At 41.0% G+C, this 24097-nt stretch overlaps 1 protein-coding gene across 1 annotated transcript in view; it reads right to left on the reverse strand.

Moving 5' to 3' along the window:
• The window catches only part of LOC117902199 (neural-cadherin), a 139859-nt gene extending 124365 nt beyond the window's left edge, over positions 1-15494 (reverse strand). The window contains exon 1 of the mRNA XM_034813413.1: positions 14767-15494. The gene's annotated coding sequence lies outside the window, so the exon portion shown is untranslated. The remainder of the gene's footprint in view (positions 1-14766) is intronic.
• Positions 15495-24097: the final 8603 nt, after the last annotated feature.

Here is a 24097-nt window from a genome sequence, read left to right on the forward strand (position 1 = left end):
GAAAAGGAGGAGCTGAGGATTTGACGCCCCAAAGCGTAATCAAGGGAAATATCAATGATTCAATTCATGGCAAGTGTTTGCTCGAGTCAAATTTGTTGCTTGTTTTTCCATCACCAGCAGCTACGAGGTATTTGTATTTGTATCTCCATTCTGTACCCTCATCGACATCATTATCATGGTGCTGCTGCTTGAATTTTTATGAGAAAAGTGGCCACATAATCATTATGTATGAGTGCCATTACCATCCCCCCACATACATGCCCCAAAACCAGCAAGACAATCATTATATTTGATGGTGCCCCTTCCCAGCAATGAGTGTGTAAGCGAAAGGAAAAACTATTTTCCCATTTTCCCTGCACACTGCTCAACATTTGATAAAGTAATTTGTCAGTAAAACTAAAGATGAATGTTGATGTGATGTGAAATATACTACTGATTATATATGGAGCTTACTGATGATCTACGGTCTAGACAAAGTGTCATCATTTTTGTTACTTAAAGCTTGTGTGGGTGGACAGAGCAATGAACTATTATCCTCAAAGTGACAAAGGAGATGCGAAATATAGTTCGATTTTGCAAAAACGGAAAACGGAATAAAAAATGATAATTTTCAATAGCTCACAATCTTAAGTCAAAGTTTTTATTACTTTCAATAACAGAAAAAGAAATCGGAGATCTGTGAAATTTATTGTTTTTGTTTTCACTTTAAGATTATTCGCAAATGATGTTGCCTATTCTCTTTTATCACCCACACGAGTCCAACAATGGAATAAGTAAACGACAAGAACAACGGAATTGCAAACCAACAGTGCCTTTTCTCCGTTACTTTGCAGCTCCGTTCCTCGCACAGAGAAGATCACAAGATCGAGGCGATAAGAGACGGACAAAGCTGTTGCTGAGTGCGAGTGGGAGGGAGATGTCTGACCACGACTTGCGTCTTAGCAAATATTTGGCAAACAAAGAAAGAAGACTCAAAAGACTTAAAAGCGAGAGAGAGAAGCAGCAAAAGCAAAGCTGTGCCCTTGAGCATAAGTCTCTCTCGAATGTAAACAAGATACATATGCAAAAAGTAACCCCAAAATAGGAGTATGTATTTATGTAAAATGTACATATTTACATACATACACATCTATTTATGTATATTCTAATTTGAAGACAAATTCAACTCCCTTAAAATACCTACAAATTGTTCAGAAACAGTCACTAAAGCATCAACCATTCAACAAATTAAAACCACGTTAATTTGCGTAAATTAACAAAATATGGTTTCCAGCATTCCAGACACACAGCCATGATAAATTATTCCACATATTATGCGTTGGCTTTATTCAATCTTCATCACTTTCATCATTATTCAAGCCCTTCGAGCATTTTTATACAAGTATTCACTCTAACGTAGCATCCCCTATCATTATATGATTTTAAAAAGCATTAAAATAACAGCCCCAGGTTTATTTGCAGCCATAAGTATTAACTCTTTGAGGCTCAGTGTTGGTCCGTGTGTGTACAAATTAGTGGTAAAAGCAAATATTTGCTGCACAGAATAAGCAAATTATATATATTTGTGTATGTGGGGCCCATTAACAATTAATTACAATTGCCGGACAAGCGCCAACCGCTGGCCGATGGAGACGAGGACGATGATAATGATGATAACGTGCCACATACGCCCCATTCATCGTGGCTAATATAATTTAAATATTGATTTATTTTCCTTCTTTCCATTCCCCCCGACACTCCCTGGTGCCATGACTCCCTTTTATGTTTCGTTCTTGTGGCCAATTTTTATGAGTTTTCTCGTAGTTAGGTTACAGCTTGAGGTTGAGCTGTAAACGGAGCTCAAAGCGGCAGAAGGATGGGCAAAAGTGGGTGTGGTATGGGTGGCACCTTCGTGTGTAAATCAGCATAAATCCTGTTGTTTCATTTGCTTACCGAATTGGGTCATTAGCGATGATTTTACAATGCAATAAAAAACGAAACAAAATGCAAAGGAACGACGTTAACGACTTGGGCTCTGGGGTACCTAAAATAGGTTAAGGTAACTTCCACAGCTAAAATACGTCTCAGAATGTATATTAGATCTTTAGAATGTGGTATACCTGGCAGAACAGATATTGCTTTGGAGCATCCAATTAGAAAATTAGAGGAAAATTAATCGGTTTAAAGAGAGTTTCGCACATCAGATGGAAGCTAAAATGAATCTCATTGCAGTTATATCCCTCGTCAGTCTCTCCTCCCTGCTGCTAAATAAATTGAGTCTTTTACCAACAGGGCATAGCACGATATCCGACATAAAATCGAAACGATTAACCCAAAAATATCACTCCACTAAATGTTCACAGCTGCCGCAAAACAGATAAGGAGGAAAATACTCTCGTACTCGACTTGTACTCTCACACATGATCATCAATTAGAACGCCTGGGGGCACAAACAAATTTGCGTGCATCATCATTTATCATATAAAATATATGAATGCCTTTCCCAGTCATCCCATCCATGACCCAGCTGTGTCCGTTGCCAGAGCAGAGTGTTTGCTCCATTTAAGAGTCGGAGCACAATAAACAATACTTTTCGTATAAATAAATAAGAAGTTGAGTGGGGCAATGAGACAGAGAGAGAGAGTGCCGGCCGCTCTGCTAAACGATTTCACAAGAATTCGAACGGGAATCCGAATTAGAGTTAAAGAGTCACAAAACTCCAACTTCTCCAGAACTTATCCTTCAAAGATTATTTCGAGCATTATTATTATTTGACTCCCCTCTTGTTAGGATTATTATGATTGTGCCTTTTGATGTTTATGATAATGATGGGCTTGATGTCGGCACTTTTTCGCTTTAGTCAGTTTCTGACTTCCGTTCAACTGAAGAAAACAAAAGCAAGTGCCATAAAAAATGATTCCTTGGACAGCATCTGCATCATTTATCATCTGGTGTTTGTACAGAGCGATGTTCTCTCATCAATGAGTCTTAAAAAACAGCAAAATTCGAACTACTCTACAACGATATATGGTTTGAGGCGATTACGGTGCACTTTCAAATGGAAAACTCCAACCGAAACTTCACCACAAAACAAATCTAATTAATAGTTCTCTCTTTATTCGATCTTGATTTAATGATTTTGGGAAATTTCCCATTCGATTGCCCATCATTTAGTTAAATGCGGTGATTTCTTATACTTCTTTTCGCACATTCGTTTCTTTTTTGTGTGGTTTTGTGTGTGTTTTCCATCTGAAAAGATTAATGTGAGGTAACCGAAAACCATATATCAAACAGGAACACCCTCAAAGAGGGCTCGGAATACGACAGAAGTGTTGTTGGATTGGGATATTCAAATTTATTCAAATGAAAATGCTACAATAAAAGTAGCATAAATCAAAATAAACATGCAGCTTCCTGCAATTTTTGCAATCAAAGTTCTATAAATCAAACTTAATATTGACTTTTCCTGAAAATCATCTAATAAAACCTATTTATATCATAAATTAAAACCACATTTCGTGATCTAATTTTCCTAGAAAAGATTTTCATATATTTTAATTAATATTTCTTTTGATTTAATACCCATAAAATATGGCATATCTTTTGCTCATCAAATCGTATATAATTTTCCCTGCTGCCAATCAGTCATTTATGCCTAAATGCTTTTCCCCCAAGGGGCTAGGCCATTGGAACTGAAAAACGTCAGAATTTCAAAGCTCTTTCCGCACATATTAATTAACAGTCGGAAGAAGTTGGCCATTGTCATAAAATGCTCAGACATGCAAGCAATTTGTATTATGCTTTAGGTGATTTTCATCCACACCCACGTGACTCCCACAAGCCACAAGTCTGAAGGAAAGACAGACAGAAAGACAGATAAAGGGATGGGCTATAACCTCACCCAGCTGAATTTTATTGCCTGCGCGCAAAGTTTGTTAACCCTTTTTCAGTGGATATAAACCTCTTTTTTTTTCGCTGTTGTCTCACTGCCAGCCGAAAGGAAAGTTCACTTTCAGCCGGAAGTTGTTTTTGATTCTGGGGTTTGGCCAAAATTCTGACTCATTCCCCAGCACTTTTCCGGCTGTGTTCTCCTCTGCTCTGTGCAGGAGCTGCTAAGTCCATGGGCTTGTGAGTTGGGCAAAGAGATTAGCTGATTTATACGCAGATTTTGCACTTGTTAAATGGTCTGCTTAGGTGTTGCTTGTTCTCGGGTAAGCCTCAGCTCTGTACACAGACACTTTTTGGGTTGGGGAGCGGTAAAGCAATTTGGTTTATAATTGAAATTTGCTGCTGGTTTTCGGTTTGGGCGCATTCTATAGAATTTAAAGGTTTCTTTTTTGGTGTGATTAATACAACTATTTGGTAAAAGAGTTCTTGATTCTAAAATGTGTTACAAAAATCAGTAAATATTTTCCCATCTTTTATTCATTCACATAAATTTAAAAGGTATCTCAGATTCCACGCTTTCTAATGTACTTCAGATAAATCTGAGCTTCATGTAATTTCAGATTTTCTGCTTTTAATGCGTAATTTTCTAATCATTTTCTCTCAAGATAATCTCCACATAAATCCATTAATAAGAGATTGTAACAAAAATTGTTTTTGATACGCCTGAGCTGCCATTATTATCGAGAGGAGGTTGCACCCCGGCATACACACATCGACTTATCGAACAACCTATAGATCACGGGCTTAATGGCAGCTCAAAGATATCGAAAGAATTTTACACAATTAATAGACGAAAACTGAAGGAAAAATATTTATCATGCTGTATTAATCAATTTCATATGCTTCAAGAAAAAGGGATCGGGGTTTGGGCCACAACGGAGTTTGTCTAATAAAAAGCTGTCTCGCATGTGATATACGCTCCCGATAAAGAAACGAACGACGAAAGTAAGGCGACATGCAGCACGGAAGGTTGCAGCACCCGCACGATAAACCCACTCGAGATGAGTGGAATGTGGCATGAAGCCAACGGCATGGGGCAGGGGGAGGCCAGCGGCTTCTTTTTCTTTTTTTTGTGTACCCTTACAGAGCGGGCAATATGGCTTTTGAGATGCGAAGAAATGGAAGCATTTCCCGTATGATTTTTGAGATTGATGGGGCTTTAAGGGTATCTAAAACTTCGTTCTCCGAGCCCAGCCCATCCTTCCTTTCTTTCGGTTTTCTTGGTCAAACATTTCGGTTAGGCACGCTAACCCAAAACGGGGCAAACGGGGGCCAAACCCAAAAACAAACTGAAGGAAGGCAGGGAGAGAAGAAGTTTTCCAAAAGTCATCATTAACCATTAGCGACGTCATCGATTCAATTCGTTTTGGGGTCTCTCGACGTCGATGTTCGTGGTCTCGATGCTGCTGCTGTTGGTGCTGGTGCTGCTCCTGTTGTTGTTGCTGTTGTTTTGCCTAATTAATTGTTAATTAATTAACATAGATACAATGTGCGGTGTTGTCTGTGCCTTTGTGTCTGTGCTGTGTGCGTGCAATAGGATACGAAACAACATTTTCACGGCTGCTGTTCATTGTTGTCATAATTTTCGGTTTTTTCGATACGAAAATTGTTTAGTTTTTGGGTTTAGGTTTTTATTTTGAAAAGCATGCAACACGCACTGGCGCCAAAAAAGAAAACCGCCAACCAAACCCGAACAAAATGTTGAACAAAACGCAATGAAACGAACCACAAAAAAATACAACGAAATTCATTTGCGTGTCTTTTCCTTTTGTTTTGCAGGTGAGACCGGACCACGGGACGCTGCACGCGACCACTGAAAAACCAACACAGCAGCGGTTGACCACAACAAAGTCAGGCCCTGAAGTGAGCAGCCCTCGATCCCATATCAAGGTAACAAATTATTCGGGGGCCCCCATCTTTTTTGTTGTTTTCTTGTCGGTCGGCAGCAGCGGCAATGAAGTGTTTGGCCAAGTGATGAGCAAATTAGCTGAAATTGAGCTGGGTGGCAGTTAAATTATAAAGTACTTTGACGGCCAAAGGGTACGACTGTGTGTCAATACAAATTGTTGGTTAACTCTTGAGATGATGAGGGATAATGGGAAAGTGGAGCGTGCATGTGATTGGGCAGCTATTCGGAGAAAGTATGGAACGTGGCATACAAATTTGTATAATCTAGTTTGAGTTAAAAACCACAGCAATGCACAGGCTTCAATCTTCATTTTGTTTAGCTTTGGCTCACAATTTAGCCAGGCCAACAAATCTCCTCAATTACCTTTACCAACATAAACGAATTTCCCACTAGAGACAGGCACAAGTGTGGACCCATTCAAGAATGATTACTCAAACATATATCCGGCTGATATCAAGCATTAGGCAAAAACTGTAGCATTAGTCGGATGAGTGCCTAGGCAAGCCACCAATCCGACCAGTACATAAAGTCATTGTCATTTTCCGCCCCGGAGAAACAAACGTACAAATGTGTGGCAGCATGTTCGGGGGACATTTACCGCACGCAACATTCAAATCAACATTTGTGGCCAAGAGTGGAGGCCCGAAAACCAGTTACAGTTACAACAACAGGCCGCATTGGCAATCTGCCCATAACTGTAACTATGACCAGGCACAGGCACAGACTCAGAGACAGACACAGACTATCTGCGGATGAGGCTTGCGGGCCAAAGCCATCATCAGGCAACCACAATGATGACGAGACGACCGATGCCTGTTGCCTATGCTGATGATATCCAACAGATACAGATACAGACACAGATAGAGATACAGATACATGTGTATCTTTTGTGTCCAACCAGGGGGCCGGGCTGTGGTCCCCTTGTGTATCTAGTTATTATTGAAATTAAATTACCCTTAATTGAATCTGAAATGCTCAATAAAATCGCATGCCGACAACTATTTGTTGTTTCGGGCTTTGATGGGCTCCGCGCCGTCGGCATTCGTCGGGCGTCCGTCGGTCAATTTGTTTCTGGATTTCTTTCCGTCATTTGCATATCCATGGCAAAATTTTCATTTTCATTTTCATTTTTGTGCGTTGTTTCTTTCGTCTTTCGATAGGGCAGGCTTATTTATTTAAACAAAATGCAAATCGAATTAATTGTTGTTATTTCTCTTAGATCGGTTATCGCTTAATGCAGCAATTTGTCTTTGTCTCTGATTGTCTCTTTTGGTGATATAAATCTCTGTGATTTTACTTTGATAACGTGATGTGGCAAGTGCGGTGGAAAGGGGGTATGTGAGGGGCACACAAAATATGTTAAATATGCCCATCTGGGCATATCTTTTCTGGATAAATCACTGACTTCCCTTTGAATCTACTTTATACAAAAAAGAACAAGATATTTAGCTATCTGATTATAGCATTTATGGATCCATCACTGACTAACATTTATGTTTTTATCCGTAAGATGTACAACCATCTGAGGAACATATCTTGTAAGTCTGTCACTGTGAAGAATGAGGTATGCTAAAACAGCCATTGAAGTTGAATTTTCTTTCTTATTTAATAAATAGCCATTCAAAAAATGTATCTTCATTAGCAAACGTAGCTTCATTACGTTCGTTAGAGCTTCCTAAACATCTTCTTGAGCGACTTCATTCCTAAAATTCCCATAATAAAGTTGCGCTATTGATCTTCTCTCCGAACGCTTTGATCTCTCATTTCTTAGAACTTGTTACTCAATATCTTCTTGAGCCACTTTAGACACTTAGCATTCCGATATTTACCCGATGTTCCAACATTCATTGAAACAGTTCTTGGCCCTAATTACCTAATTGATCGATCTCTTTGTATGGCTCTCAGTCACTCTTCTTCGTTGGGCTTAGTGTCGGGGCTCGTTAGGCCAACTAATTCCACTTCAATTTCCATTTAAGCACTTAGGAAAATGCACGTTTTATTTTCACATGAACAATTGACGGCAAAGGCAAAGTGAGGCAGAAGATCACTTCCATCAACTGGAATCAAAGCCAAATCAAATCAGCGACAACTCAAAAGCTAATTAACTAGAAAATGCGAGAAGAAACAGCGAACAAGATCAACCCAGAGATGGCTGTGAATGGATGGGATGGGATGGGATGGCATGGCATGGCATGGCCTGGGGATGGGTGCCCAATGAAGAGTGATGATCGCGGTACCGAGAGAGTCAAAAGTAAATTACATGCGAACATGAAAGATGCAGATAAAACATGCCAAACAAAATAAACCTCAAGCGAACAAGCAGCAACAACAGCAATGACATTAAGCATTTAGCCGAGCAGAAAGCAGCGAATTGATGATCAGTCAGTGATCTATGTTGGCCCCGATGGATGATGCTTGTTCAGTTCTGCTGGTTTTCTTCTGCTGTGCCTCATGTTATTATGTATGCCAAACAGAGTCACAACAAGTTGACGACATGAAAAGAGCTACAAATAAATAAATAAATGGCCAGGCCATGAGATCGAATCCAAGCCAGAGGATCGCATCCATCCATCGTTCGATCCTATGATCGGAGACGAGACTCGCCAGCCAGGTCTGGTCTGGTCTGTCAGTCTAGCTCTGCTCTTCCATCTATGCCGCATAGTTTGGCGTGCCTTCAATCAGAGAGAATCCTCGGAACTACAGTGCGCACTCAACAGGGAGAATATACCTTCACTTGGATGACTTTGAGTGTTTACTCCTTCGAGCATTCACTGTAAGTTTGTTGTGTGTTTACCTGGAAACTGTTTAGCGTTTTTAAAGTGCTCTCTGTCGGTGCTTAGTCGATGGGGCAACAAAACTTGTCAGAGATCTTTTGACCATAAATCCATACGCAACATTTCCCACCAACACCGACAGAGAGAGAGAGAGCTGGGGAGAGGCGGTAGGGTACAATTTAAAAATTGTCTTAGAACACGGCTCTACGGCTTCCTCCAGAGCCTGATACGGATTCTGCTTACTCCTGGCTAGCCATAAAAGGTCGCACTGCATTCTGGGCAAACACTTGTGAACCCGTTTCTGTGCTGTGTGTTGTGTGTTAGCCTTGGCCCGTTTTGGTCGTCTGGGGTCTTGGTAATTGCCCCCAAGATTTATTTGCACGCCCGCAACACACACTGGAAGCGACCAGGACGGACGGACGGACCGACGGATGGACTGTGAGTTTGTGGAGGCTGCAAAAAGCATTCTTTATGCCTGTAAGTCTCCTTAACTCTCGCCATATATATCCGTATCTTTTAGTCGGTGCCACTCCAGGCCAAACTCGAGCGTGACTTGGATCTTTTCTTCGCTTTTGGTTGCCCGCTTAGCACAAAAAGATTCTCACGAGCCTTGGCCTAGCGGCTCTTCCAAATTGGTTGACAAACTGGTCGACTCTGCTCATATAAGCCCAGCGAGCATATTTGCATAAATATGTATCTGTGAGGTGAGTGTGTGTGTGTGTGTGTGTGTGTGCAGTGGATGTAGATGTAGATGTGAATGGTCATATGCCTTCCCTTTTGGCCTAAGTAATTGCTTTTGTGGCACGTCTTTAATATGTTTATTGGCCAAGCAGCAACGAACACACAGAGCCCAGCGAGAACTGTTGCACTCGAACGTGCAGGCCCTCGGGGGGAAATGGGGCATTTGGTTCCGATAGAGCCGGGAATTAAGTGGTAGCCAAATGTGCTTAAGCCTGCCACCGAGTTGAGTTCCTCTCCACCTCCATGAGTCGTGGCTGTGGGTTTGCCAGCGAATTAGCTCTAGCATTGACTTTGGAATTCCTCTCTCGATTGTGAGAGAATGCCCAAGGAGGTGTTGCATCTGAATAGACTCGTTCACGGCATCGGCAGATTATTGAAATGTAAACCCCAAGCGAGTCGATTCGATTTGCTTGGCTGTTGACTTCATTTGAATGTGAAAGTGCGGGCTAATAAAAGTAAATCTTTTTTCTTTGTTGGAGTTTGCATTGAGAAGATTGAGTTTTAGTTCTTAGGTGATTCTCGGATCATTCATAGATAATTTATGGCTTTTATTGATGGGTTTATTCTCACAAAACGAATGCCAAAATCCAGCTACTTTGTATCTTATTTCCCGCAAGTATTTACCCTCTTTGTATATGCCACATCCAATCATCGGAACTTAAGAAGTGGTTCCCCCATCTTTTAACTGCTCTTTGGAGATCTGTTTTGCGGCACTTCCAACAGAACTTGCTTAATGAACTCGAAAATGCATTTCAGCACAAAACCCAAGAGCTGCCTGGCTGCTACAAAAAAGCGTTTCGTATAAATAAACAGAAACATCCTCTTTGGAATGGCAATGGCAAAATGAGGGGAGTGGAGTGACCAAAGAGCCGCGCCGGGGTCCAACTTTGAGGTTCCCCCTTTGGCAAAACTTCATTAAAGGCGCGGCGGAAGATGCTTGCGAAAAATTATGAATTCAGTTGATTTATAAGTAGAGCATATGTGGAGAGCCATATAAAGCATCTCACAAGTGACAATCGGCGACAATTTCTCATTTTAGACATACAGAGAGAGACAAAGAGAGAGAGAGAGGGAGAGAGAGTGAGAACTCAACGTGATGAGCAATTGTGCAGAAGCGAAAGAGGCGGAAAAAACTTTGCAAGGCTGTCACGGGGGGGAGGAGGTGAAGGTACAGTGGGACGGACAGTGACATGAACTGCCAGCTAATCGACGGCGAAATAAAAAACAAAAACGTGAACGTCAATGGCTTAACGTTAAAGGAGGACACAACGCCGCAGAGGGAGGGAGAGAGAGAGAGATCTGGGAGTCGCACTGGAGAGGCTCTCTGACAAGGCGACCCATTTGTTGTTTTCACTTGTGCACCATTTCACAGACACTTCACTTGCCATTCCCCATACTGGAGCAGGAGCGGGGGCACAGTGAGAGCGGTGCCGCGGGGCAATATATAGGGGCTTAGGTTTAGGTATGTATACCCTAATATGTGTGGGGGGATACATTGATGGGAAGAGTTTATCATGATTGGGGTACCTTGGGTTCTTGGTTTATTATTTTCTAATTTAAAAGGTGGCACTAAGACGCAGTGTAGAATGAAATCATTCAACTATAGAGAATCGAAAGATGTCAGCAGAAAGCAGTTGCATACAAGGAATGGAATATGTATTCCGTGTTCAAATATTTTATATTACATTAAACCCTCATATATTCCTCCAATTCTAGAGTACCTCACACTTCGTTGAACCTTTCTCTCTCTCATTCTAAGCTTTTCCCTTCCTACAAACACGGATTTGTCTCTGTTTTGTTTCTGCTGTCGCACCGCCTCCAAAGAACATTAAACGTGCATGTAAGGCAATAACTACTATTACGACTGCTACGACTTGCGAGATACTACGACTTGGCTCTGCCGAGAAGTAACTTCAGGTTGTTGTCTTTGTCTAGTTCCACTTTTTGTCTGCTGTAGCTCGGAAGCTTCCTGCAAGTTTTTGTTGTACGAGTGCTCCGTGCACTCTCTCTCCAGACTCTCCTCTCGGATCTTTCAAGTGAAGCTGGAAGCTAAGCTGAAGCTGTGGTGGTGGCTGTAGCTGTAGCTGTAGCTGGCACTGCGGCTAACGATGTATTTATGCCAAGCGACAAACTGTGGGAACAAATGAAAATTTAGCAAAATGCCAGACACGAGAAAGAGATGGGCAGGGTAGGGTGCCCGACCAGAGAAAGAGACAAGGAGCAAGGCAGCAGCACAGCATCATCCGATTGCGGGTCGTTCTACTTGAACTGCAACTTTCTGAAGCGCATTTTTTCGCTGTCATTAATGTCAGAAATATCAAACTGACAATATTGTATAACTATCGATAATACAATATTTTAAGTTGTCTTGTCAGTCTCTCCTCCTCTTTCACATCCAGCAACAAAGTTTGCCCCTCTGTATCCGTGGCACCCACTCCATGCTCACTCGCTTGACATTTGGATTGCATTCCATTTTCGTTTCGGTGGTGGAGAAAACTTTTGAATTCAACTGCCGCTTCCTCTGGCACTTCTTCTGCTACTTCTCTTCTCTTTTGGATTTTGCTTATTTTGCAAAACTTTTATCGAACGCAAATTTCTCACTGTCATTTGTTTTGTGCAGTTGTTTTCGGCTCCAGCCATGGAGTGGGGAAGGAGGTACTCGCACTCCGAAAATACGATACATAAAATACACCACAAATCGGTCGTCACGTTTTTCGCGCGCATCTTCATCATCATCTTCGCATCCCTCACTCTCAGGCATCTCTGGAGGAGCTACAGTTAGGGATCGAGGCAACACATTCACTCTGCTTTGAATACTCTTTGCAGAGGAAGCTTTGGCTTTTACCAGAAGGTTGCCATGAAGAGGAAAAGAGTGAACTGTTCATACAAAATTTAATGTATTTTGAACTGGATTTACTTACAATATTATTTATGTGAATTTTTTTATATCATAAGCATGGTAATAATTTCTCAATAATTATTCAATATTATTCCGCAAGAGCATTTAAAGCTTCGGTCTTCGAAACATCTTCTGTCCTCTTTATTTTGTAGTTCGTTGATTCGCTTTACCGTTCAGCCTCTGTGGGTGCCACAGTCTCTCCCTCATTCGTTGAGGCTTGTCTCTATTTTGGTCTCTCTTTTGTGGTTAGCTACAATTTTTTCCTCGTTTTATTTGGCTGTCAATTCCTTGGACAGTAAAACCCAAAAACAACCGTAAGAGTACTCGAATGTGCACTGCCCTTGGATAAGATGAAGATTCAATGAAGACATTCTGGACATCCAATAAAAGAGAATTGCAGGGAGCATGAATTCGGAAATAGCGAACACCTGAGGCGGGAGAATAAATTGTTTTTGGAACAAACTGTGTATTTCCAGCTTAATGTGAGATGGTAGAACAATTTCTTATACTTATTCGAACCCCATACAAATAAGGAATGGACATTCTTTCAGTCTAAAGCATTTTTTCCGGGATGTTTAAACATCAACCTTTAATCCTACGTTAAACAAACAAATACAGCATCCTCTTTGCATTTCCCCTCTCACACAGCTTAAGTGTAATTACCTTTCAAATATACAGCACTTTGTGCAAAACAATCCATGAGATTCATGGGATCTTTAGCCCAGTTGAGGCCGCAACAATCCGTTCAACTCATCGGGCCAAGTGTATAACAGCCAAACACGATTTTTCGCCTTGCCAAAAGGTCAAATTCCCTGCCTTTCCGCTTAAACATTAAACCGGCAAATGCAAACACCGAAAAATGCTTTTCATTTTACGACTCCCTGCCTCCCAGATCCCCACCACCCATTCCGTTGGGAAGAGTTTTCCCTGTTTCTGGCTCGTCATAATAGTAAAAGAAAATTGCGGAATTGCATTCATCATTAGGCGCCACTTTCCGGATGGGCGGATGGTTCCATGGATAGAGACAAAAGGTAGGTGAGACCTCCATTTAGCCCTGGCTCTTTTGGAGCCATAAATGATGTTTTTATGAACGAGCTCACATTCCTGCAGTTTTCGTTTTGTGAGTACTAGCGAGTCGCCACGAGAGTCGAGTCGAGTCGAGTCGCCTCGAGTCGGTGATTTGTTGCAGTTATCAGCATTTTTCATTTTTAAAAGCCTTCTCTACGAGTCTGTGGCCCTGTTAACAGAGACACATCATCAACAAACAGCTTTGGGAATGGTTGCAGGGCCCTAACTCTCAGCTGACACGCCCCATTCCTTTGTCCCTTTAGTAAACACCCACTAGTTACAGCAGACGTCAAAATAATAGCAATGTTTTGTACGATTTTAACACTATTTGGGGTTCATTTTCAGACCAATATTGGCCAGAGGACCAATAAGTCTGGGACCAATTTGAACGGCAGTTTATTCAAATTAATTTTGCAATATAGCAAACATTTTCCCTTTACTATTTCGCTGACGCCGATTGTGTGTGTGCGTGGGCGTCATAAGTCAGATTTATGTGTGCAAAATAGTTGCTTGAATGTTGCGAGAGGTTTGTCCCCATGCACTTTGCCCCTGCCCCCATCCCCATCCCAATGCCTGGGTGGGCGTGCCAGAGCCTAGTTTTACTGTTGCTGATGGGTAATGTGATTTGTGGGGTTTTGTTTAAAAGTTTGTACTCCAAGGCGTTGTTTGTTATTGTCTTTGTGCGACTTTGGCCAGCTCATTCTCATATGACAAAAGAAAAATGGTTAACTAAGCTTCGCGAATGCATCAAGTACTTTGTTTGGAGACATGGGGCCAAGGATTCTATTTCAGAGATAAAGTTTCAGTTCTTTTTACTTGTCAAGTGAAAAAGTAGATCTGTGCGAAATGTTCATCAGAAATGGCTCTTTTATGAAAGGGAGACCAGAAATGATGGAGCTGCTTTGGCGGAATGTGCTGGAGTAAGGTTAAGATCTTAATCTTTTGGATGGAGTCATTTGGATTGAGGAAAACGATAAAGCAAATAGAGCAGCCCACAGACACAAACATTTTTGCGAAGAAAGCTGCAAGCTTCCCAGCTGAAACTTTAAGATCCTCTTTTATCTCGATAAGAGTGCTCTAAACCTCCTTCATTAAATCTTAGCCACACTTTAGCGGCTTTAAGCCTTTGGCTATTTGATTCACAGATCTCTCCGCAAAGATACAAATAAAGATCCCAAAGAGTTACCCGAAAGCCATTCATCCTCCAACGAACTGTTAAAACATTAAACAAAATTACTGAAATTATATCAAAGAAGCGAAGGCCTCAACCCAAATCTAAGATCTCACAAATTATAGCCGCAGAGCGAAAGAGGGGTTCCATTAAATGAAAGATATTTCACACTGCAGATTGCCAAAGGAGTGGGATCTTGGAAATATTTCACAATGAGGTCATAAATCACAATTGGTTCGGAAATTGAAGATAAGGAGATTCGATGGGCTATGCTTACCAGGGATACAGTCAGTCCGATCGAACGTCCAGGGATTCTCCTCCGCCGAACAGGGATAATGGCTGCAAGTGAAAATTACACACCACAGAAAATCACTTAAACTTTTTGGCTTGATCTCTTTATTTTTTGTGTGGCTTGCCGCTGGCTCTTTGTGGCATTCAAATGCGGTGCACTAAAAATAAACACTTCATTATTAGAAACACATGGGGCACAAGCAACCCTGTGGCATGGGGCAATGGAACGGCACGGATAACGGGAGTGGGAAAAAAGGGAAAGAACAATTTTATAAATACACCACGAATATGTTTCTCCGACTCCTCTTTCTCTCTTCTTTTATCACTAGCACTTTCGCACAGAGAACAGCGGAAATGTTGAGGGAATTGTCGTCCCTCCCGCAAAAAGTATGCAAATTTACCGTTGAAACTGCAAATCTAGAAACAGGGAGAACACCGCAAATGGCAATACCGAAATACGAAAAGGAAAGGGAAAACGCACAAAACTCCGAAAATAACTTTAACGCGCGCGCACGGGGGACTAATGTAAGCAAAGCGCATTTACAATACAACCAAAAAGTGTTCGTTATTTATGCGCTATATATTTTCCCCATTTTTCCGCCTGTTTTCCTCTTCATCAATATGGTAATGCTCGACCGTCCTCTATTCCACTTCGAATTCACTTTTTATTTGCGCGCCTTCGAATCCGTTTCGGTTTATCCGCTTCCCGCTTTGTTTCTGTTTACCGTTCGTCTGTTCAATTTGAACTGGAAGCAGGCTTCGAGCAGACGAAAAGCACGATGGATGATCGCCGTCGCGACGCGTCGAAGATCTGGATTTTTGAATCTTCTTCTTCCAGCAGCGACGCCAGAGAGCAAGCGACTGCCGCGCACGAGAGACAGCGAAAGAGAGCGGCGGAGAATCCACAGTTTGACCCCATACGCAGTGCTTGTTGTTCTTGTTTTGTGATTGCACGTGCTGCCACATGAGAGAGAAGACATGATAGTGTGTGTGAGGTAAATCGAGAGAGAATGGTGTAGGCAGAGAAGAGAAGAGAGAGAGAGCGCGCACTTTATTTTTGCCGGCAAAAATGATCGCCTCTCTCTCTGGCGTTTTGTTTATGTTTTGAATGAATGGGAAGGGGTAAATACACTTGCAGAGAGAAGCATGCCTGAACTGATGTGATGGATGGTTAGGAAAAGAAGAGTATTATTAGCAGGGTATAAGTTTTTTTCTTTTTGTTTAAAATAGGAGCAGAACCTACGTGATAAATACTTCTAGTTGAGAAGTTTTCTATTTGTCGCAAATTCGTTGAACCCAAACTGCAGCTAATTCGAATATAAACAAGTAAAGTTCTCACGGTAGCCTCGGGGGGACTCGGTACCGTTATCATAAGCAACCTTGAAACATTTCCCGCTGAATGCGGCCATCCAAAGGTCTTTAGCCAGATGACAAGGCAAAAAATGGTGCTATTAAAAAATACTTAAATAAAAAGTTGTCACTGCGAAATGTGCAAGTGAAGATGACCGAGTGAGAGAAAAGATCCGAGAAGGAGGAGTGTATGGGAGATCGGGAGTAGCCTCGAGAGAGTGCACTAAAATGCGCTAATGTGGAACCCAACCACGGACCCAGACACTGAGGCAGAGACAGACCTGACCCAGAGACAACGAATGTCATGGATGGTTGGGAACCAGTTTATCCCCCCCGAGCCATTGAAAATGTGTGACAATTATGATCGTCGGCGATCGACGGCGCGATATTGATGGCCTGGCGGACAACAACAAAAGACTTCCATATAGACAAAGCCGCCGACAGACAAAGCGACAGACAGAGCTACAGAAAGCTCTCTTAGATAATAATCTCACAGAAATAAGCGCACACAAAAGCCCTGACAAAACAAGCGCAAAAATGAAAAGAGAGGAAAGAGTACGAGTAAAACAAATAAATAAGAATTCTTTTCAAGCGCAACGGAAGTCGTTGAGAGCTAAATGGTCAACGGGCCAGTGGGCAATGATTAAGAACGGGCTAACAAGCTGCTACCGGATGCTAAAGCCGTCTAAATAGTGGACTTCTAACTGAAATTTGAGAATTATTTCCGTGAGGGGAATAATCTATGGATTGTGTGGCGATTCTTTAAGGTATTTAAATGGGTTCAACGTCTAATTTTATAGGGTCTAAGCTTGAGATAGTTAAGAAATAGATTTATGAATGTTTAATGATGGAGACTAAGTTAATGGTTAAAGAGTTTGACAGGGCACCACATACAATTTTTCGACAGAGATATTCCTTTGTCACCACACCTCCCTTTGACAGAAAAACTAATGAGTTTTTGTGCATCAATAAATAAAATGCCAAAAAATGTACATTTGAGGGAGTTTACCACACAAAAGTTATGATTATTTAATACAATTTGAATTAAATTCCAACCTAATTTGAATTCCTCTTCAAATGTAATATAATTTGACTTCAAACTAAACATGGAATTTCCCAATCAAAGTCAAGTTCTGGTTTCATTTCTCATTTTCACTCGCACATCGAATAATAATATATTAATATTCAACATATACGAAATCCGCGCCTCTATCCAAATAATTAGACATATTTATGTGTTCATAAATATCTCAGATATGATTCTCAGTTTCTCTTGTTCCGCCGCACCAGCAATATCTGAAATCCAATCCAGTTTCTGTTGAAGGAATCGAAAGGTTCGGCAGCTTTTAATTAAAATGCGATAAAAGTGAGAAAATTCGTTGCGGTTTGTCTAAATGGGCTCCACCAGAAAAAGGCAATCAAAAAACCGTAGCATGAAAACTCCAATGGGGAAATGGACAAAAAAAGAAAGAAATGTATAAAAATCAACGATTTCTTATCCCACTTTTGGTGCGCACTTATTTATGTAAATCTTGTCGTCGTCGTCGTCGTCATCGCCTCTCTCGCTCTCTGTGGGCAAACAACTAAAATGCATTTGTGGAGCAAACCGATCCAATCGAATCCCAGGCAAGCCAATCCAATCCGATTCCAATGGCCACTCGAGACTTTGAAGGCAAAAGCCTATTGAATAATATTCGATTTGATTTTCGTTGCCAAACGTTGTTTGAATACACTTTTCCAACGCCCTCCCTCCATTACCACCCCTCCATGTACATATTTTTTCTCGGCTTAATCACTTAGTTACTTGATTTTCCACTTTATGACGGATTATATGTAAATGTTTGACAAGTATCTCGAAAGTAGACGAAGAAGCGAACAATGTATTGAACATTTGTTAACTTTTTAGGCGGATTTGGCTATGACTAAAAATGTTTGGCTATTGGAAAGGTGGGGCTCTCAAATCATTAATCATTTAGATATTTGCTCATTATTTGCTGGAAGCTTGCATTGTTTTCGTTATGGATTGTGAAATAACCAGCTTGAAGAAAAATGTATGTATGTGGAGTACCTTTGGAGTACCTTGTTATATTTTGATGATGTTCAAGTACTTAACTTGATTTTCGCTCCAAAAACACAGATAATTTTCGTACCTTCCACCTTTAATGAAATCTTAATCTTACATTCTTGAAATTCCCTTAAATTCGTTAACATGAAACATAATTAATTTCTGAAACAGGGCACGTTTTTTATTGAAATAATCAAAATATATTGACTTAAAAGTAAGTAGGAGCTTAAGGCCATGTTTTAAGACCAGTTTCAACAGCATCCGAAACGGCAGCCGTGAGCAGATGGCGGAGAAAAATGGGAAGAAAAACTCATAAAACCGCCAAACGCAGCACGTGATAAACGCACTTAACAGGTAACACCCATTTGGTAGAATGATGAATTACTAACAAGGGGAAGCCGGGAGAGACAGGGAGAATATGCGTGAAAGAGAAAGGGAGATGCCAGAGGAACAAGTTCTTGGAGCCAAGAAAACTGCAGCAGCAGCAGCAGCCACGGTAGCCACGAGAACAATTGGCCCAAAAATCCCACAAAAAAGAGAAATCAGATAAATCTTTAGGTATCAAATCTTTAAGTGTTTTCGTATATATTTTTCAGATTTAGCTACCAAATGTCTATGGTCGCCCCAGGTTGAAAATCCCGCCAGTTCTGCATTGCAAAATACTCAAAAATACAGCAGTAACCGTTGGAAGGGAATATAAAAGAGTGCCACGCTTTTCAAAATGCTCCCAAGATGCCGCTACCTCAAACTCCAAACACCATTCCTTCAGTTGTCTTTGCGTACGAAAACCCCAACCCCAGCTTAATGTGAATGAGGGCCGTTTAGAATCGGTGGCTGTGCGTCGCGGTAGTGGCGTGGCAGTTATGAGGAGCAGAAGGAGCGGCTTCGGGGACAGTTAATAAACTTCTGGCAGGGGCCAAAACTTCTCTGTCAGCCGTTGGGTCGCGGCGAGAAAGTTGAGAAGCGCAGAAATTAGTTAGAAAGACGTGCGTAAGGTGTGTTTCGGACAGTTTCGGACCCGAGCGCAGAGCAGAGTGGAGCGGAGGGGAATGGCTTTGGTCTTGGTCTCCGTCTCGGACGCTTTTGGGATTCTTGTCATTGCGTCAGTTAGTCCGTCAGTCAGCCACTCCGTTTGCAGCTTCCACTCTGTTCGTCAGTCATTAAAACTGACGCGTCTGCTCTCAAACAGAAAACTTTTTTGACAAAACAGCATAAAAAAAGATTATGCTTTTGCCTGCATTTTGGCCAACAGCACGATAAAAGTGTCAGCTCCAAAGTTTGGCTGCCACAAGAGTGGCTTGGCCACCAACACAAAAAGATTAAAAGGATAGAGTGTGGTAAGAGGTGGGCGAGGACGCTTCATTTTGACCGAGACAAATGGCTGGTGTGGAACGAGGTCGGCACTGGAATTGGGTGAGAATATTATCAAATAAATTAATTTCAATTTTAAGGTTGAAGTTGATTGAAACTTTGTTTAGATAGAATACCGCCCAAGGGGTTGCATTTGCCAAAATCTTTGCTTAGTCTAGAAACTAAGCTTGAGGCAAAGAAGGGATTAGTCGTTTTGGGTAGACAAAGCAGAGAAAATTAAAGATTAAATATGAAATAAATAATAAGAAAATATTTGTTGTTTGATAAGCACAGAGTGATTACCATGCGTCTTTTCACAAGAGTTTGCTCTCATAATATACATAAAGCCTCAAGCTCTTTCTGCTACAAAAAATGACTTAAATTCATTAACAAAATGCTGGCTCCTAGATTAAAATAGAAAAAAAAACTACCGAAAGAAACTATACTTATTCCTGTCGAAGATTTAAATGCCCTTTCAACTGTACTTTAGGGAGTTAAAGCAATATACGAATGGAAGCTCTATCATTCCATAATATAAATGAAAGTATTCCCCGAGTCCTCAGCCAGCTTTCCAAAGTCAAAGTTAAAACCAAACACTTGTGAAACATTTACCAAGGGTATCGTGAGGCCACTACTCCACTTGGCAAGTTGTAAAGCATGCCACTGCCACTGCCACTGCCACAGCCACAACATCAACAGCACTCAACAAGAGCAAAAAGCAAACCCGCGCTCATTCGGCAAAGGTCAACGACAAGCTTCCCCAAAAAAGAAGCAAAACAGAACCAGAACGGGAACGGGAACCAACCCGAACCGAGGAGAACATTCCACGGAAAACAGCCTCCAGTTGGCAGCTCATTATTGATTTTTAGTCATAGTCTCACAGAAGCATAAAAAATGGAAAAATTATGTTTAAATTTATTACAATTAACAACAATTTTTGCCGACTGCTTGTTAGAGTTGTCTATTTAAATAATTAACAAACTGTGCGTTGATTAACAACATCATTAATTAAATATGAATCGAGGCATATGACAACTCCTCTGCCAGGCCCCACTTGTCTCCCCGATATCTGACGTCAAATTAAAGCCGTTTTTTCATTTGTCATTAAAAATGAATTTTAACACTCAACAGCTCCTGGGGCTTACATTTGAGAAGTGTGGATTGGCTTGCTGACGAAAGATTTTTGCAGAGTGGTTAAAAGATATTTAGATATTGCTCTTCACTTATCATCAAATTTCTCAACTGTCAATTAAACAATTTCCGATTGTAATTTTTCGGGGTTTATATGGTTGTGTGATGTCAGTTCCGTTTCTTAGTGTTTTGCGGATTTTATGTGCATATATTTCTAGAGTTAGTCGCTATTTTTTAGTCGATTTCCCCTAACGACAAAAATTGTATCGCTGTTTTCTGTTGTATTTTCGATAGTAAATCTGAAGCTGTCAGCAGCGGACTAAAATTTAGTAATTTAAATTGATTTATCCGACTAGAAATTAATAAATATCTCTCTGGCACACTCTCCGTTCAGCCACGCACTCTCTTGGGTCACTAATTAAATTTAATTTCCCCTTGATTAAAGGCATTTATTTCGATGTTTCCATGTTTTCAGGTTTTCTGGTAGTTTTGACAGCCCCGACAGCTATGTCTTCCGTCTCTTCCTTACTGACACGTTCAATTATTAATTGTTTGATTGATTGTTTCGCACAACGTGTGGTCTCCTCCACCTCCAACATCTACAATCCACATTCATCCACATTCCCCACTTCGTTTGTTTCGCATTAGCAGCAAGTGGCATGGAGAGCGTCTCCATGGGGAGCTAACTACTCCGCGCGAAGCTTTTTTTGTAGCTATCCGATTTGGGCGTGAGAATTCCCTTATTTCTCGCTTCTTTTCTCAATTGTTTTCTTCAATGAAGTGCGTTGATTAGTTCGGGTTGCCGTGGTGTCCATATAAACGTAATTTGTCTACAGAGAGAAGCTTTCAAAACTTAAAAGTCATCCGAAATGGATGTAGAAAGGTGGGCAAAAACACAAAAAGAGCTGTGCTACCTTAAGTTTTGTAATGGGGTCACGCATTGGACTCCCTAATTAGCTGAATGAAGTGCTGCCTCATGATCTATTGACTACAAGTTTTCAACGAGTTTTAGTGCACCAGCAAACATGAGCAGATATTATTAATAAATCCCTAGATATTTTTTGACTGGCATTAGACCCCAGCAAGGATTTGTTTGTTCTAAACACTGTGAAGCCACCTGAGGAGTGTGGTGAGAGTGTGCTAGCTTCACCCCACTCCTCTCCACATTGTGGAATGCGGACTGCGGATACAGAGCGGCTCCGAAACGGTTGTGGACCGGTTGTGGAACCACCTAGATCAAGTTGTCCACGACCATTTTTCTACAGGCGCCAAATGGCCGTCGAAGTTCCTGAAATTTCCATCTAGGCTTGTAAAAGTCCATGCAGTGTGTACATACTGAAATTTCCTACTTCTTTAGGGAGCGCCAGCACAGTTGACTTGCTGACATTATGTAATGTAGATGGCGGCACTGCTGTACTAGCAACTGCTCACTAGATGGCGCACTGAACTCAACACACACACATAGGTTTTGGTCACGACTTTCTAGTTCTACTCTTTAGCGCTAGAGGGCTTGTTCAAGTAAAAAAACAAACGGAATTCATTTTTATACCCGGTACTCGAAGAGTAAAGAGGGTCTATTGTATTTTTGGGGAATAACGGTTGTACGTAACGCACAGTAGGAAACGTTTCCGACCCCATAAAGTATATGTATTCTTGATCAGCATCAATAGCCGAGTCGATAGAGCCATGTCTGTCTGTCCGTCCGTCTGTCCGTCCTAATGAGCAACTAGTACTCAGAGACCAAAAGATATAGGGCAACCAAGTTTTGCATCCAGACTTCTGTGTGCTCACAATGTAACAAGTGCATTTCAAAAATGAGCCCCGCTCTTCCGCCACCGCAAAAGGGCTAAAGCCTCCCAAAGCTACAATTTTAAATATAAAAGAAAACTAAAAACGCCATTCCGTAGGGAAGGACCATATCTATCACCGATTTGTGACCCGATTGGATCATTATTATAGCCAGAATGAAGAAACTATTTGAAAAATTGTTCAATGTTCAGTTGTTTGTCTTAAAAATATTGAACCTTGAAGTATGTAACAGAATTTTCTGATTTTTCGTGGAAAATTTTGAAGCCTACTTCAAGGTTCCATTTTTTTGGCTTACAAATATTGAACCTTGAAGTATGCAACATAACTTTCCGATTTTTATTGAAATTTTGACCAATTTTAAAGCTTACTTCAGGGTTCTATTTTTTTAATTTATTTTTCCTAATTTTCAATGGCTAAACGCACCCCGTCCCGCAGCCTTTTTTTGTTTTTTTGCACATTCCCTCTTTCACACACGAGCTTTGATGGTTATGTGATAATTTATGTAGAATTTCAATGAATTTGTATTTCTGTAGGTTAATTTTAATGCCTTGCGCATTTTCGGCCATTTCATTGTCCATTTTCCTGCATTGCACTCGCTCTAATGCCACCCCGGAAAGCACCCCCCTCAGTCGACCAAAAATCAATTAAAAATAATAACAAACATCGGGGCTAATGCTGATGCCATTTTTCGCTAAGTAACGGCCCGGGGAATGAAAATGGAAATGGAAAATTCACAAAACAAATGCCAATTGAAGCCTATGGAAAAAAAGCAGGAAAAATGAATCTGTGTGGAAGCGACAGGCAGTCAGAACAAAGAGGGGGACGAAAACACAAAGCGTGGGATGGAAATAATTAAATAAATTGCATGATTTTTAATAATTTAGAGAACTGTGAGCTCATGCTGCAAATCGGGCGAGTATCTCAGTAATTAGCATAAAATTTGACTAACAGGAGGATTGGTCGAATGGTGGTGGCAGGTCATTGGGTGCGGATATGAAATAGGCCGGGGGGAAAAACAAACATTTGAAATCCAAACGGTTTGGGGGCAACACTAAAACTGCATTTGCATTTCCGGCATGAAAGTCAATAAAGTTATTAAAATATTCCAACATAAATTAGGTATCCTTTTCACGGAACACCATTGGAAAGAGCTATGAAAATTTAAATTTTGACAAGTCGAGTTTTTGTAATATTTTTAAAAATAATTTAAAGCGAGAGGAAAGATTTATGTAAAGGCAGGAGGAAACAAAATGTATCGCACATATAAAGAATGTTTATTTTCCATGAACATCAATGATTCGATTCAATTTAAACTCAGATTTAATTTCAGTTTCTCCATCGAACAGATAAAGTGTCCCCTTAACGGGTATCTAATAGTCGGACTCCATTGTTCTTGCGTTAACTCGATGTTCCAGTTACTAGTCGTTAAAGTAAATTACCAGGCCTCTCCGCCCTCTCCTCAAAGTAGTTCCTTTTGTTGCCCCTTTCAAGTGCATCGAGTGGGATTGCCTCGGGCATGAGTGTGCGTGTAAGTCCTTCGAGTTATGATTCGAAGCTTGGGGCCATGTAGCCATGTTTCCATCCATCCATCTAAAAGTGAGTGCTCCATGTG

Source organism: Drosophila subobscura, chromosome U, assembly GCF_008121235.1.
Source record: "Drosophila subobscura isolate 14011-0131.10 chromosome U, UCBerk_Dsub_1.0, whole genome shotgun sequence".
Classification (NCBI taxonomy): Eukaryota; Metazoa; Arthropoda; class Insecta; order Diptera; family Drosophilidae; genus Drosophila; species Drosophila subobscura.